The sequence below is a fragment of the Apteryx mantelli genome, chromosome 3 (assembly GCF_036417845.1).
Source record: "Apteryx mantelli isolate bAptMan1 chromosome 3, bAptMan1.hap1, whole genome shotgun sequence".
NCBI lineage: Eukaryota > Metazoa > Chordata > Aves > Apterygiformes > Apterygidae > Apteryx > Apteryx mantelli.
Genome location: NC_089980.1, coordinates 56954420 through 56969187, shown reverse-complemented (window position 1 = coordinate 56969187; position 14768 = coordinate 56954420). Strand labels below are relative to the sequence as shown.

General features: G+C 43.2%; 1 long non-coding RNA gene across 3 annotated transcripts; it reads right to left on the bottom strand.

Annotated features, from left to right (window-relative positions):
• Positions 1-3257: 3257 nt before the first annotated feature.
• On the bottom strand, positions 3258-14365 carry LOC106487356 (uncharacterized). Of its 3 annotated transcripts, XR_001293052.2 has the most exons (3): positions 14049-14365; positions 8404-9531; positions 3258-3529 (listed from the first exon to the last, which is right to left on the bottom strand). It is a non-coding gene; the product is annotated as an uncharacterized lncRNA (long non-coding RNA). The 3 variants fall into 3 exon arrangements; XR_010883721.1 differs by lacking the exon at positions 3258-3529 and having other exon boundaries at positions 7869-9531; XR_010883722.1 differs by lacking the exons at positions 3258-3529; positions 14049-14365 and adding an exon at positions 13855-13951 and having other exon boundaries at positions 7869-9531.
• Positions 14366-14768: the final 403 nt, after the last annotated feature.

The following is a 14768-nucleotide window of genomic DNA, read 5'->3' as shown; positions in this document are numbered from 1 at the left end:
ACACCAGGAAAGGCGGTGTTGGAAACGAACAGCCACTGTCAGCAATTCAACGGCCTGCAGCTCCCTCCCATTGAGCCCCTAGGGGTGTGCTGCACTCAACAGCGCACTAGCAGCAGGGCACCTCCAGCCATGCTCTTTCCTACAGTAACCTGGAGTGTAGCAAAATCACCTGACCTACTCTGCATGTGCAAACAGTCATACCTGCACGTATAGAGTAGGACATTCAGCCAGAAGACATACAGATTTGTGCAGCCAGGCAGGCTGAGTGCTTCTCTTACGGAGATAAGGATGTCAGTGGAATGATACACAGCAAGGGGTGACAAAGTGGCAAGCAAAGAAAACAATCTTTGCAGCAGCACTGTGAATAAATATCAGCAAGGCAAAGGTGTATGTGTCTCACAGCCAGAGAAAAGGATGTTGCAGCAAGCAAAACAAGAAGAGTCTGGCACAGCTTTGGCTGTAAAGCGGGATAACAAAGACCATATCTTGGAGATATTATCAAAAAATAATCTGCAAGGCTAAAAATAGGATGGATGTCAAGATTTAAAAAGAGGTCAGAATTGAAGCTGAAGATTTAGAAAGTCATATGAGATACAGAAAATCAACATGAACTTCACAGCTCATAAAAGACAGAGAAACTAAAAGTAGATCATATTAAATGATACTACCTAGTCACAATCTCTAGTCACCTGAGCCAAAATGAGCAGACAGTTTTCTTTACTGTTTTTTTTTTCATTTTTCCTGGTATGTACACACTGAAGGAGCTGTATGCCAGACCTCCTGTGCTTCTCATGTAAGGAACATGTTTCCTGCTTGCACAGGCCTCTTTCCTGCTGGCACCTCAAGCATGTGCTTTCACAGATACCTTAAAAACTGCCTGGTGGGCTGAAAAGGGGAGAAGCAAATGATTAGCTCTGTCTGGAGGAGAAAGCTGTGTGTGAAATCCCACTGCTTTTGGCAAGTCAGACACCTGCCTCAGGTTTGCAGTGTTTTGCACTCCGTAAACTAGGAATCTGCACTGCTGAATCTTCCCTAGAAGCTAGCTAGCTTTCAAAAAACTGAGAGCAGCTCACTTGCTTCTTCTAAAAGATGTCTGGTGTTTCTCTCATTCTACAGACTCACTCCAAAAAAAAAACAAAACAACACCAACTCCTTTACAAGCCTGAGAAGGTTTAAACTCGCATGTCCCTCGTGAATACTCTGATAACAAGACTTGATGCTACCACTAGGCCCCTGTAGAATACACCACCACTATATTAGAAGAAAATAGCTGCAAATTATTTTGTGTGGCACTTGCTCCTGTCGAGGTATTAGGATGCCTACCAAATGAGGCTTGAAATGAGAGAATAGCTAGTGCCCTGATGTTGAAGACGTAGACACCAGGCTGCCCCTCCAAAAGCAGCTCCGGCTGGGAACTGATGACTCGCATGGGGAGAAGTTAGTGAGTATGAGCACCACCAGCAGTGCAGCCAGCTGACAGGGGCATTGGGGACTTCAGTTTTAGACTCAGACATCTTAGTTCAGCATAAATCTTGCTCTGGTACTCTAATCTTTCATCTGATTTAACCCTCCATCCCTGCTCAGGAGTGTTAAGGGTTTAATTCAGCATTTGTAAAGGGCCCAGATAGAGCTTAAGGTGAAAGGACAAGGTGAATAGAGGGGCTGCAATGGGGGCTGACCCTCACCCCTTTGAGGGGAAGGCAGAGAGCCATGTCATTTGTGCTGTGCATCGTTGCCAGCACCGGGCACAAGCTGGCTCAGAAGGGTTTGGCTCAGCCCTATGTAAGGACACAGTGCTTGCCCTGGGCGATGCCACGAGGACACGGGGCAGCAGCAGGGGAGCAGGCAAGCTGCCAGGGCAGCTGTAGCACCTCCTGGGCTGCATGGGGAAAGGAGGAGAGGGAACAGCCCTTCTCAAAGCCCTGTTTGGGCAGTTGTATCCTGTGCCCAGCCACATGGCCACAACCAGGCTGGAGACCCAAGTCTTCTTCCCGCTCTAGCTGAAGGAGTTAATGCCGCCCATTTACCCCATGCTGCTCATTGCCGTTCTCCTGCTCACTGGAACTGCTCTCCTAAGTCTGTTAGCCAAACTGCCTGTGTGTGCTTCCCTCAGATTTCTGGAGTTAAAATGAGCCAAGTTAGCTTGAACAGTCGAAATACAAGGTCTGCCTGAATCTAGTTCGTTGTTAGTAAATGGGTCAAGGAGAGCTGGTGGCAGTGGGGGGAGGGATGTGACTGCTTGGCAGGATGGTAATCTGTTCAGGTGACAAAGCTGGAGCTGAAAGATTGGCCCATGCACCTCTTTGGTGGCTTGCCCCATGCATAAAGTAGCTACAGCAAATGACTCTTGTTTTTGATTGCTCATCATTTTTGGTGTATGCTACACTGAGAGGGAGAGTATGGTCAGGTGGATTCCAGATGTGCACAACTCGCTCTCATCCCTATGCACTCTTGGACTGTCTCTTCCCTGCCTTGGCAGGGAATGCCTTGGCTAAATGGTGCAGTTAGCATGTAGATTCCCTGCGGGGGCCAGCAAAGCCACACCACCCTGTGGAAGTTTCCAAGGGCAGAGCCCTTCTCTGCTGGAGCAAGGTGTGAAAGCACTGGAGTGTGGATGGTCCTGGCAACACACAGCATGCACCCCTCTGCCTCTGCAAGGGCAAGGAGAGTAGGGCCACAGATCCGCCTTCTTGCACCGAAAAATTTCATACACCTAGTTTCTTGCACCTATGAAGGAGTTGTTTCCATGCTGCTTTAAACTCTGGGATTTTGACTGCTGGGCCCTGGCAATAAAAGGGAGTGAAAAATGCTCTCCTCACATGTGTAATAAATGTCCTGGCATATAGGCACGTTTGGGTTTGAGCTTATGAGAACATATACCCGCATTTGCACGTTCTCATCTCTTTCTTCCTTCTCAAGCACTCTCATGCTGATACACTGCACCGTCAAAACAAAGAGTTTCCTTGTGAGTGCTCATATTCAGAGTTTTATGTGATTCAGAACCACAAAATCACTTTCTCTGGGTACCTTCATGAGCATCAGTGTGAGATGCTCTGACAAGGGGTCTGAGGAGATCTGGTGTGCACTTCTTTGGACAAGCAAGATCCTTATTCTCTCCAAATAAGATGATTATCAAGGGGATGTTTGTGCCCATTCTTGTTTTTGGGGACTCTCTGTTCCCGTTGCTGCCATGACTCATGAAACTCATTAAACCAGAGCATGCCTGGCAGGAGATTTAATTATATAGGAGTAGCAGGATAGTGATGGAATTTATGCTTGACAGGCTGACAGCAAGATGGCTTTATCTACAAAGCTGTTCAGATGTCAGTAGAGCCAGTTCCCTCTGTAAGGCTGGGCAAGCTGTACCAGGCACTGAACCAGCAAGCAAGAAGGTAGGAATCTGTGCCAGGAGCAGGCTCGAGACGCCAGTGGTTCACATAAGCAACCTGCAAGTGTGCCTGGCATCACCGTCTCTGGGTCAACGTGAGGAAACATCTGGTAAACCAACAGCCTCACACTGCACCATGACCTACATAGGAAATACGATGCAAGGAGGGAGAACATGAGACTGTGCATTGTTGTAATGCATGTATCAGGTTATTTGCTTTTATCTGGATATAAGAGTCTAATGCTCACTAAACCATTTGGAAACAAGCTCTGGCCTCTCCCTTCCTTCTCAGGCACACTCACACCAACACAGTGTGCAGCCAGACCAACTTATGAACAACATATTTCAGTACTTAGCAAAATAGTAACAAAATATTCTGAAAAGCACTGTACACATCTCAGCTACGTGTGCACCACTTAAAAAGTACAGCCTTAAGGTTTCTGTGAAGCTGCTCGGAGGGATTACACTAACATTAGAGTGACTGCTCTTCATGTGCGTGTAAACAAGGTTGTTTACACAATAAAAACTCTTTCCACTCTTGCATTTGAGATTGCAGTAGACAAGGAGTCCACACATTTAAGAAACTGAGAAAACTAGGACTTGAAAGTTGTATTCTAGAACTCCTCCTTATACAGGACTTTCTTGACACACGCAAATGTGGGCTCTCCTGAATCCCTCAGTACACATCATCATGCAAACAAACCATAATCCAGACTTTTGGTAAGATGTAGCCCTTCAGAAGGGCTAAGTGTTTCCGGAAAGGTCCATTTTTTTTCAGGTAAAACAGGCAAGGGTAATTTTGTTCACTGGAAACAACATGCAAAAGGAAATGTTTGGGAGTTAATGCCTACTACTGCAGGAAATACCTCTCCATTTTTTTTCATGTTTTATTATGATGTACTTTTACTTAAGAATCATACATATGACCAAGTAATTTGTCATCATTTTTTTTAAATGTACCTTTTAATTAGCACATTGTATCATACACTCTAGTACATGTAAGATCAGATTGTTCTAATTTTAAGATTAACATAAAATTGTAGCACACTGAAAGAAATGAGTAATGTTCTGACACTGAAATTTAGTCTCCCTTACCTTTAAAGAAGTTGTATCTGGCCAACACTTTGAGGAAGGCAGGGATATGACTATCCTATGGGGCAATGGCTTAATGTTCCTATATTATCATTTCCATATTATTTTTATATCAACAAAATAAAATTTTCTTTTAATTCTGAAACTCTACTGTCAGGAAGGAAAATGTTGAAGATTGCATATCAAAGGTTTTTGAGATCAAATGATAACTTATCTATAGTTCAATTTGTTCAATATGCAGTCTGTGGGCAGGAAAATTATTTGTTTTCATTTTTCATTCTTCTGCAGACAGACTGTTGTCTCCAAAAATTACCATCACTGTCTCCAAATTATGGCGATTTGTCAAAATCCAGCGTCCTCTCATATTTTCAGATTTCCCTATTGAAGTTACCAGAAAATAATCAAGCAAATAATGGACTATTCTTCTTTCAAATGTGTAGCAACAGAAATTTTGATATTTCTACGATTCTGAAGTATCAGAAGTCGCAGAGTGAGATTTTCCTTTTTCAATCAAATTTTTAGTTATTTCTTTTGAAAGTAATAGGCAAAGTTTGACCCCATCATAATTTTTGTCCCACATTTAAACTAAATTTTGGAAGACAACACTTTTTAATCTGCTGTCACAATCAAGGGATCCATCTTAATGAAAATGGGTAGTATTAGGACATACTTTTCTAGCTTCTGTAGCAGCCAGCTGTTTCTCTCCTATATTTACCTACTTCTTAGAAACAAAGGTTCAAGTATTTTACTCTTGGAACTTACTCTGGAGTTATATTTGTGACTGGTATATTATCTCACACATGACAGTGCATGTGAGCAATTAAAAAAATTCTTCTCTGTAAAGTGCAGTAATTCATATGGCATTTATTGCTGTTTTCATTGATAAAAGTGAAATAATGACTCCATTCATTCCGGAAAGTGAAAGATCTCTTTTCCTCTTCAGCAATGTTTCTTGACTGATTGAGGGAATATTAATACTGTAATCAGGGCTGTGATCCATCCAGGAGAATAGCAACAGCTAGCTCCGAGCTGGGTATATTGGGTAATTAGACAACTCATACTGTGCCCCATGCAGCCAGAATCTGCCCATGGTATAAATTATCTTTGATACTGAGAAGATACACGTATGGGGAAACCATTGGTGCAGCTATTTTAAGTTGCTGTTCTGGGAATGTATTCCAAACTCACCTTTTTGTATTTCCATGACAGTCACTCCTTCTGTTTTAAGTGTTCAGCCTAAACATGAACTGTTATTTTGTGAGAAATGAAACAGCTTTCAGGAAGATTGTCTTACAAGCAATCATCTTTCTCAGATATTTTTCTCAGTCATTTGCAACTGAAGCTCACTGTGGCTGGATTTTTCAGTCTACAGCAGCAGTTTCAGTGCAGGATCTAAGGGAATTTCTCCCTTCACACACATGCACATTTTTGGGAAAAGCCTTCCACATTAATTCTCCTCTGAATCTGTCAGCAGATCTTGCCTTAAATTCAAAGAGAGCCTGTTTTCCTTCCCGCCTCCACCACATGGGTCTGTGACTCGCCTTCCATGGCCTCCCAAGGAGCTCAGAGCTCGTCTGCACAACGGCATTGCAAAACATCCTAGGAGATGAAGACCTCCTCTATTTATAGACTGCTGAGGCTGGATGAAAATTTCCAGGGAGCGTTCTGGAAGAGCTCCCATCTAGCTGCACTGAAGGCTTACAAAGGCAAACCAGTTTGCTATCACGCTTCAAAGCTTTCCCTTGCACCTAGCATTCACTAAATCTTTGCAGTAAAATATATAGTGCACACATGAAGCAAGCAGTTGATGTTTACCTTGCCATTAATGAACCTTTGAAAAAAATTTCTTCCTTATGTGCCTCTTCCTTATCTGGATTACAAATGCAAAATCAGAGGTTTGGGGCAAATCCTCAAATGTGAACCCAGATTCTCAATTTTTATTCTAGGTGTGCAACTCTGTGCGATCTTAAGATAATACAGAGGGAGAACTGTTTTTAGCTTTGTGCTGTAGTTTTTTCTTAAAAGACTCAGTCTCTTGCGGCTGATATTTTTAAACCAAAAACAAGGTTCAATTAACAGCTGCATTGCTGAGTGTTGCTCTACAAAGATATGATTCAGCATTTTTTTTACTCATGTGACAAATGAAATAAGGAATATTTCTTAAAATAGGGGAGAAATGGTCACCCTAGCTAAAATAAGGTGATGGCAGGCTGGGTGTGCAGAGTAGGCATATCCACAGACACTCAAGCTGTTGTGTGCTTATGAGCTAGCCATGCTTGGCCTCTCACATTGATAAGTTGTTGTTTATTTTTTTTTTTAAATGAAAGCCCTTACCTACTTTTGCTCACACCACATGACTTTTATTGGAAGATATGTTTGCACAAGGGAGGAGCTTTGCCTCCCACCCAAATTTCAGCAACGCTTACAATTTGGTAAACAGGCAAGGACAGAGTCTCTATCTATTCTCTGCCTATTCCCTCCAGTTCAACTCTAATCTACATCACACAGTGAGGAAACTGTATTCTGAGGAACCCTTCTAGGAATCTATTTTAATGAAAAATCTTGAACATAGTCCTAGCATTAAACACAGTCTGAAGTTATTAAAAAAAAAAAATAGTGCCAGGGAGAAAATGTAAGTCTGTTGGAACAGTAAGGAAAAAAGTGAAATCTGCCTCTTGAAAAGATAAGCATTATCATCTTCTATTGCACTGTGGGTGGATGAAGAATGTGTAAATTGCTTGCTGACCTGTTTTTTTGCTTCTGTGTAAAAATGAAAGGCCATTTCTTCTACTACCAGTAAATGCCATCTTATCTCTAGGTCACTAATTAGCTAGCTGGGTGAGGAAGGAACAGGTTCAGGGGTAATAATTCTAACAGTGACAAACTGATGTGGCGTGATAGGAAGACTCAGACACAACCCAGCCCTAATTACAGTTCTGTAACATGTACTATTGCTCCAAGAACAAACCAAAGTTGTTAATAATTTATATTCAGCTATGGGTTTGCAAGAGCTCCTGCTAAGTCTAATTTTTCCAAGATCTACTATTTAAGCACCGTTCTGTAAAAACTCTCCAGTGTACAATTCCAGAATTCTGTTTTACCTGAAGCATTAACAGCATTGTGCCATCTGAATGTCCATTGAAAGAGCTGAAATGAACAGTGTGAATTTAGATTTTTCATAGTAATATATTAATTTAAATTACTATAAACCTCATACTGATATTCCTGCTTTAGTATATATCTGTCCTTGGTATAAGTTATGTTGCTTAAGAAGTGCTTTAAAATATGCTGAAATATCCTATTTTGGTAAGTGTAGAGTAAGTGTATTTGCACAGAGGGTTGTGCTTGTTAGCATAGGGAGCAAGGAGACATAGAAGCGCCATCGTAATGAGTGTTTATCGATATCACAGTTTTTAATACCAAATTTGTTCAGTTCCAAAATCTCAAGAACTATTTTAATCAACAGACAGAGCCTTACCAACTGCTAAAAACTGCAAAAACTGTAAAATTTTAGTCTCTGGCCTGCTGTTCTCAGAGCCAATAACCTAAAACACCTCTCCCCACATCCTTAGAAAGAAGAATCAGCTGACGCCAGCCATTATCACATCCTGGTACATAACAATATCCTGCACTTTGGATCTGCTGATTCTCTCAACATGGTTTTAAAAGGTCACTTGGACAGACTTCTCTCTCAGTTAAGGAAAAAGTAGAAATGGGTCAAATTACATAATATGAAGTAAATAAGGGTGAAGTTACATGACATGACTGAGTCAGCTTACTGTTCTGACTTGGGTGGTCCTGCTTTTCCATCCCTGACTCCTGGCCCTGCTGGTCCACACCCTCTCTTGCACCACATCAAACCACACGGTAAGCCGATTCAACTTGTTAATCCAACAGAAAACTATTCTCTTAAACTGACTCACCAAAGGGCTAGACGAGGGTGGCATGGCTGGCGCTATGGTAAGGAAGGATGAATGAGCGTGCTGCTGGAGGGAGCAGGACCACCTTTTTTGGTGGGCAGCCACTCAACAGAGTGACGCAGATGTGTCATCAAACCACAACCTACAAAATGGTACAGAAGGACACGAGAAGTATACTGAGGGCAAACAGAGTGGTGCAGAATAAAAACCTGCATCCTCGGGAAGGATGGAAATGGGAACACCTAGCCCCCGCCCTGGTAGAGGAGGAAATAGGGAGTGCAGGGGAACAAAGTGCCGAGCGGTGCTGAATACATCTAGCCTGGGATGGCTGTCCAGGGGTCAGACCCACAGTGCTTACATACGTGTGCGTGAACGTAGCCAGCCCTGGCAAAGGGGAGCTCTTCAGGACAGATGTGCTATCTTGATAGTTTACGAAAACATGAACTACAATATTGTATTCTCATTGTTCAAGACAAGGGCGGGGGGAGCCATTGTTCACCTAGGAAACAAATAAAAATGAAGTTTACCTGCCGCATTCTTTTCTAGAAATCGCCTCATCAAAAAAAAAAAAAATCAAACTCCTAAGTCTATTGAGGAATAACACCTGGTTGGTGTTATCAGTTCAAAAACTCCCTCACTATTGTCTCTTCCTTCCTCTTTTAAATTACTGAGACATGTTTCTCCTTCTGTAGCAGCAAATGGTTTAAGCTTTCTCTTTTCTCGAGTCTCTCTTCCTAGTAGAAGACAACTGCCTTCATCAGAAAAAGAATTTAGAGATATTAAAAATACTGCTAGCCAACTGGAGAATGAGAAAAGAAGCTGCATCTTCATCCCAAGATAAAATGTCCAGTCCTTTAACAAATACAATTTCATGACTTCCGTAACAGTTCTTGATTCTCTTGTGAGCTCTGGCTAATAGTTTCTAGGGAGTTGGAACAAAAAACTGAGACCATAACCCGTTAAATAATAAGATATGTTGTAATACATGAGCTGAGGCTCCATCAAGCTTTCCAAACCAAGGGTCACAAAGCAAACTGTTCTTCTCGCCGACATCCCAGGGATGCCTGTTCTCTTTTCCCTTCCTAACACGAAGGAAGGCACTGGCAACAGAGTGAGCTACGTGCCTGGCAGCTGGAAGAAGAGGAAAGAGAAAGTATGATGTGCTATAAATCAGGTACACGCAAAATAATCATGGCAGGTCACATCATCCTAACACTGCTCTGCATTGTTTCCACCTTGATGATCTTTCAGCATGTCACGATGCTGAATCATGATGACACAGGGCAGGAAGCACATATCAGATGCAAAGTAAAAAGGTCATGTTATGACTGTGGCCCTCTGCAACCCTGTGAAGTGCTCAAGAGAGTTTCCTTAAATTTGAGTCCCTTGTTCTAATGCTAGAAGACTTGTCTGCATCAAAATTGAGAAAAACTTCTGGAGCAGTTCAGATAGATTTGACCTACACACAGATAAAAGAGAAATTCTTTTTCAGAACTGCTTATCGCTGTATCAGTGCATGGATTTCAAACAGTGTTTAAAAAATGTTCTTTAAAAGTATCTTTCTGTCCATAACTGGACTTTAAGCACCCTGAGGGCCTGCTGGTCTGCTTAAGTTACAGGCCAAAAATGTACATAATTGTCAATCTTTAGCAAGACGGGGAGTTCTTTTCTAACCAAAGCCAGAAATACTCCCTCTGGAGAAACCTCACAAACAATGTGGAAAAAGCTTTTGAACTTTTCATGGTACAAAGTTGAAAATGAGGACAAAACTAGAATGAGTCAGTCTTGAGCTTTTTCTAAGCTCTGCTGCATTTTCATCGTTTTACAGATACAGATGTCCGGTAGCAGTATTTTCTGAAAAAAAAAGAACACTGTCCTGTAGTATTCAATAGTGTAATTCATTTTTCATTAGAAATGAACAGAATTATTAAAGCAGCCGAATATTTAAATCTGCATAAATCTCTCTGGCTCAACTCTAACCATATTTTTGGTATAACAGGCTATATTACCAGAGAAGCAAATGCATATCATTTCAGACAGACTCAGGGACAGCAAAAACAATTTAAGCTGAAAAACCTGGAGGAGTCCTGCAATATTAAGCACTAACCTACACAAGTTTATACAAAATAATTGAGAATACTTCTCCTTATAATTTAGCCCAACCCTTATGAGATTATAATGAAAGGTTTTTCCTTTAAACATTACAACATTATGATATTCAGTGATAAATAACCAAATTATTCTGTTACTTTAATTTCAGCAAAAACTTTCAGGGAAACTCTACATTGGTATAAACAAAAGAATAAGCAGGGTGGAATGTGGTCCAGAGTATTGTGGATTATTTTCAAGGCCCTGAGCCCAATTCTCTGTTGACCCCATGGCTGAGTTGCAGTCTGGACCCATGCAAGATGGTGTGATACAGAGCTGCTTCGTACTCCACTCGCATGGGTCTGTAACCAACGATAGCAGGGTATCAAGCTCTTTGTGTATCAGAGAGCTGTAGTCTGGATCTTACAAATTGCTGAGATCCCTCAATTTGTGTTGGCCACAAAGACTTGAAGTATCTCAGCAGTCACAGAATGAGATCCAGTGTGCTTTTCTGTGCCAGTCACCGCCAGCACAGCTAAGCAATAACCCTACATGTTCCTCACCCACTCCAGTGGATGAACCTTTCCTAGTTTTGCAGAAATATGCGGGGGGAAGGTAGTTGGGAGATGAATAAACTATGTTAACCCTTTGACTATCTCAGGAAAAGAGTGTGCATTCAACAAAGGAGCACTTGCATAGCCTTGTGGATGTACTTGGTACAGTTTGTCCTGATTAGAAAGGAAGCGAGCTTAACAGAATCCAACTCAAACAGTTCTCTAGCTTTATTTGGAAAAGCTGCAAACCTGTTACAGTTCACTTGCTAGTATGAAAAGCTTGAAAAATGCCCCTGTTGAGATCAATGAATAATGGCTTAAGTGGAGTAAGACCAGTCAGGCTGAAGAACACGACAGAGTGGTCTGAGGGAAAACAGCAAATGCTATGAACCCAAATGTCCTGAATTTTAATCATGACTTTGTCATGGACACACACCTGTCTGCCTGAGTCCTTACGCTATCATCAATCACAGCAGTATCTGTGTAGCTTCCAAGTGGTTTTCTGACAGTAGTAAAAAGCTTAGGCTTCCTTGAGTCCCACAGACTTCTTCCTGTTCACAGTAAAACTATCTGAAGATGTGATAAAAAAAAAAAAAATTATTTCCAAGTTTATTTTGTTCTGAGAATTAAGCTTTTCTAGTCTTACTATTCTGCACTTCTCCCCTCTCCTTGGGCTTCAAAGATTCTTTTTGGTTGCTTATATAACCTTACCACTGCAGTACCCTGGAGTATGTTATATATATAAAGTATGGTGTAAATGCACCTATTATTACTGCTTAATGAAAGCAGAAAAGTTACCCATTGACCAACCTACCTGTTTTTAGTCATTTCTAATAAACATATCAGATCCATATCTAGTTGATGATAAAAAATTATGACCTTGCATTAAGTCTACCCCATAAGATCCTCCTCATGACTGGTATTACTTTATGAATTTTTATTTGCATTCTCTGCAAACCAATATATCTCATTGTTACCTAGTCATCACTCAAGTTCTTTTACAATATCCACTGACATATACAGGAAATAAGCTATCTTGGAAATGTCAGGTCAGGGAGCAGTGAAGAGTAACCTGCAGAAAAGAAAGAGGAGGGAGTCCCTCCCCCCTCACTTTTGGCAACCATCACGTTGGTCATTTTGCTTTGTATACTGTATGTTCCTTTTCTTCATGTTTTGCCCTTATGCTGTCTTTTAAGGAACAAGCTCTTTGGCAATGAATAGAGCCTTTATATGCTTGGAAAACATTTCTAGCATGTTGTAGCCACTATTGCAACATAAATACACATTGTTTTACAGAATTCCCCCCCCGCACACACATTCTTTTCTTCAGTTTTGTTACTGGACAAGAACCTTTACTAATTTGCTTTGTGCCTCTGCTGAAGTGCCATGATCATAAAATACGGCAAATGCTTTATGTATCTGAAGATGGATTTTGTTAACTTTAGTATTTCTGTTGACCACACTGGGGAACAATTTGTTGAGGCAACTTCAAGTATTTCAGCACATTAGCAAATGTAAAAACTAAGACCAAGACCAATTGCACCCCCCCCAAACCTGTGGAAAAGACAGGCAAAGAACAAAAGACTCTTGAAGCCAAATTAGCCCATAAATTAATGACTAGAAGTAGGTTTTAGCCAGACACCATGTTTGTATCTTGGCCCTTTTTTTATTTGTTTCATACTTGGACTACCAAGTTTTGAGTCTGTGACTGCCATTTCCAGTACGTTTGCTTGAAGCAGTAAGTAACAAATGCAAAAGGTCTTTAACTCTTCAGTTTCTCTCTGGCAGAATGTCATTGTTCTACTGCATTTCTCAAGGATTTGAAAAGAACAAGCTTGACTCTCTTCTCATTTAGCCTGGTTTAACAATGCTCCAAGTCCAAGGAATTCAGCTGAACTACTCTCATTTTTAAAGCAAGCAAGAGGAATGCCTAGCCTAGTATTTCTGACATAGCTCATATTCCTGTAGTTAATGAACAGCTCTTATTAAACCTAGATTAAAAATCTGTCCACTTTATGCTGTGGTCTTAAACTTGTTTTTAACCCACTTCCTTCTGCCTCTACCAATATATCTTCCTTCATTTAAGGGCAATGAACAAAGAAATCACCAATCTGCAACTCTTTCTGCTTCTTTTCCCAGCTTTTCAAGTTAATTCAGCTCTTTTTATCAGCTTTGGAACGCGCTGATCACATTCACCTTGAAATCTGGTCCTTTGGGCTTTCACAACCTTGTCCTCTCAGTTTTCCTTTTGCCTTTCTAATAATTCACACTGTTTTTCCTTCTCATTTTCTGTGCATGTACCACAGGCATCTGTAGCCTTGGCACACTTTGTTTCTCCTTTTACATCCTTCACATAGTACATGCAGTGCCTAACATTCCTCTAAGTCCTATTGCAATGTTAGTTAATTTTAAATCTAGTTCTGTAGAGAGATGATAGGAACCAGGCCATTTTAATTACATACATAAAGCCAGCTTACTGGCTGTACGTGTAAGTGTATTACAATCTTAAGCATTGCAGGAGCTTGTGAGGTGTGAAAATATCACTATTCCTATTCTATCATGGCAAAGAACAACTGATTTATCCCAAGTCACATGAAAACCTGTGGTAGAGTAGGGGTAGAAAGCCTGTATCACTCATCTCTGGTTTCCTACTGGAGAATTCTTTTTACTTTTCTATCTCCAAATCCGTATATTGGCTCATTTCTTTGACACTTCTTGGATTTCCTAACTTAAAGCTGATACATACCAACTGAGGGCTGCTGCCTCTCCCAAGCCAGCCAGCCCATGGAGCAAATGCTTTTGGTCTGCTCACCAATTGTTTCCTAGAGGGGGTGGGCACGGCCACCAGGGACAGTTATTCCAGCTGACCACGAGGCCCTGAAGCCTGGAGCGAGACGCCGTGTCACCCACCGCTGGACTTCCCTGCAGGGAGTTAGGGAATGCGCTACCTTAACACCCACTGCAAGGAAGCAAAGCTATGCTTAAGCTGCACCGGTCGGCGCTTACATGTCGCCTCAGAGGAACCCAGGTCCTCGGGTTACTTCTGAGAGCCGGCGCTGCCGCGTCCGCGCCGTCTTTCCTCGGCTGGCCCCTGTGCTCCCCTCCCCTCCGGCCCTCTCCCCGCCAGAGCGGCTTCCTTCTTCCTGTCAGGGCCTTTGTCGCGCTCGCCGCGGAGCTGGCCCTGCCTCCTGGTTTTAGTGGTCCCATCACCTGCTCCTTCCTCCTTCGCGCATTTTTTTTTACTGCCTGGCTCTTTTTTGACCGCCTGCCCCGCCGGGTTACGGTGGGGCCCGCAGAGGCAACAAAACCTGACCCGCGGCGCGCCCGAGCGCCGCCGCCGCTCCCGCCCCGGCCGCGCTGCCCCGAGCGCGCCGGCGCGGCCGGAGGGGCACCGCGCGGCCCGGCCCGGCCCGGCCGCCGGCAGGGCGAGGGCGGCGGGTCGGGCCGCGGCGGGGGGCTGCGCCGCGGCCCAAGGCCCGCGCGGGCCCGGCGCTGCGCGGCGCGTCCCGCCTCCCGGCGCGGCCCCGCCCGCCTGACGCGCCGGCGGCGCTGGCGGGCTGGAAGTGGCGTACGTGCAAAGCGGGCCGCGAGAGTGGCGCCTCCTCCTCGCGCCGGCACAGGCGGCGGCCGCGCGGCGCGGCACAGCGCAGCGCAGCGGGAGGAGAGCCGAGGCGAGGCGAGGCTGGCGGCGGGGCCCCCGCACGGCACCACCGGGCTCCCCGCGGC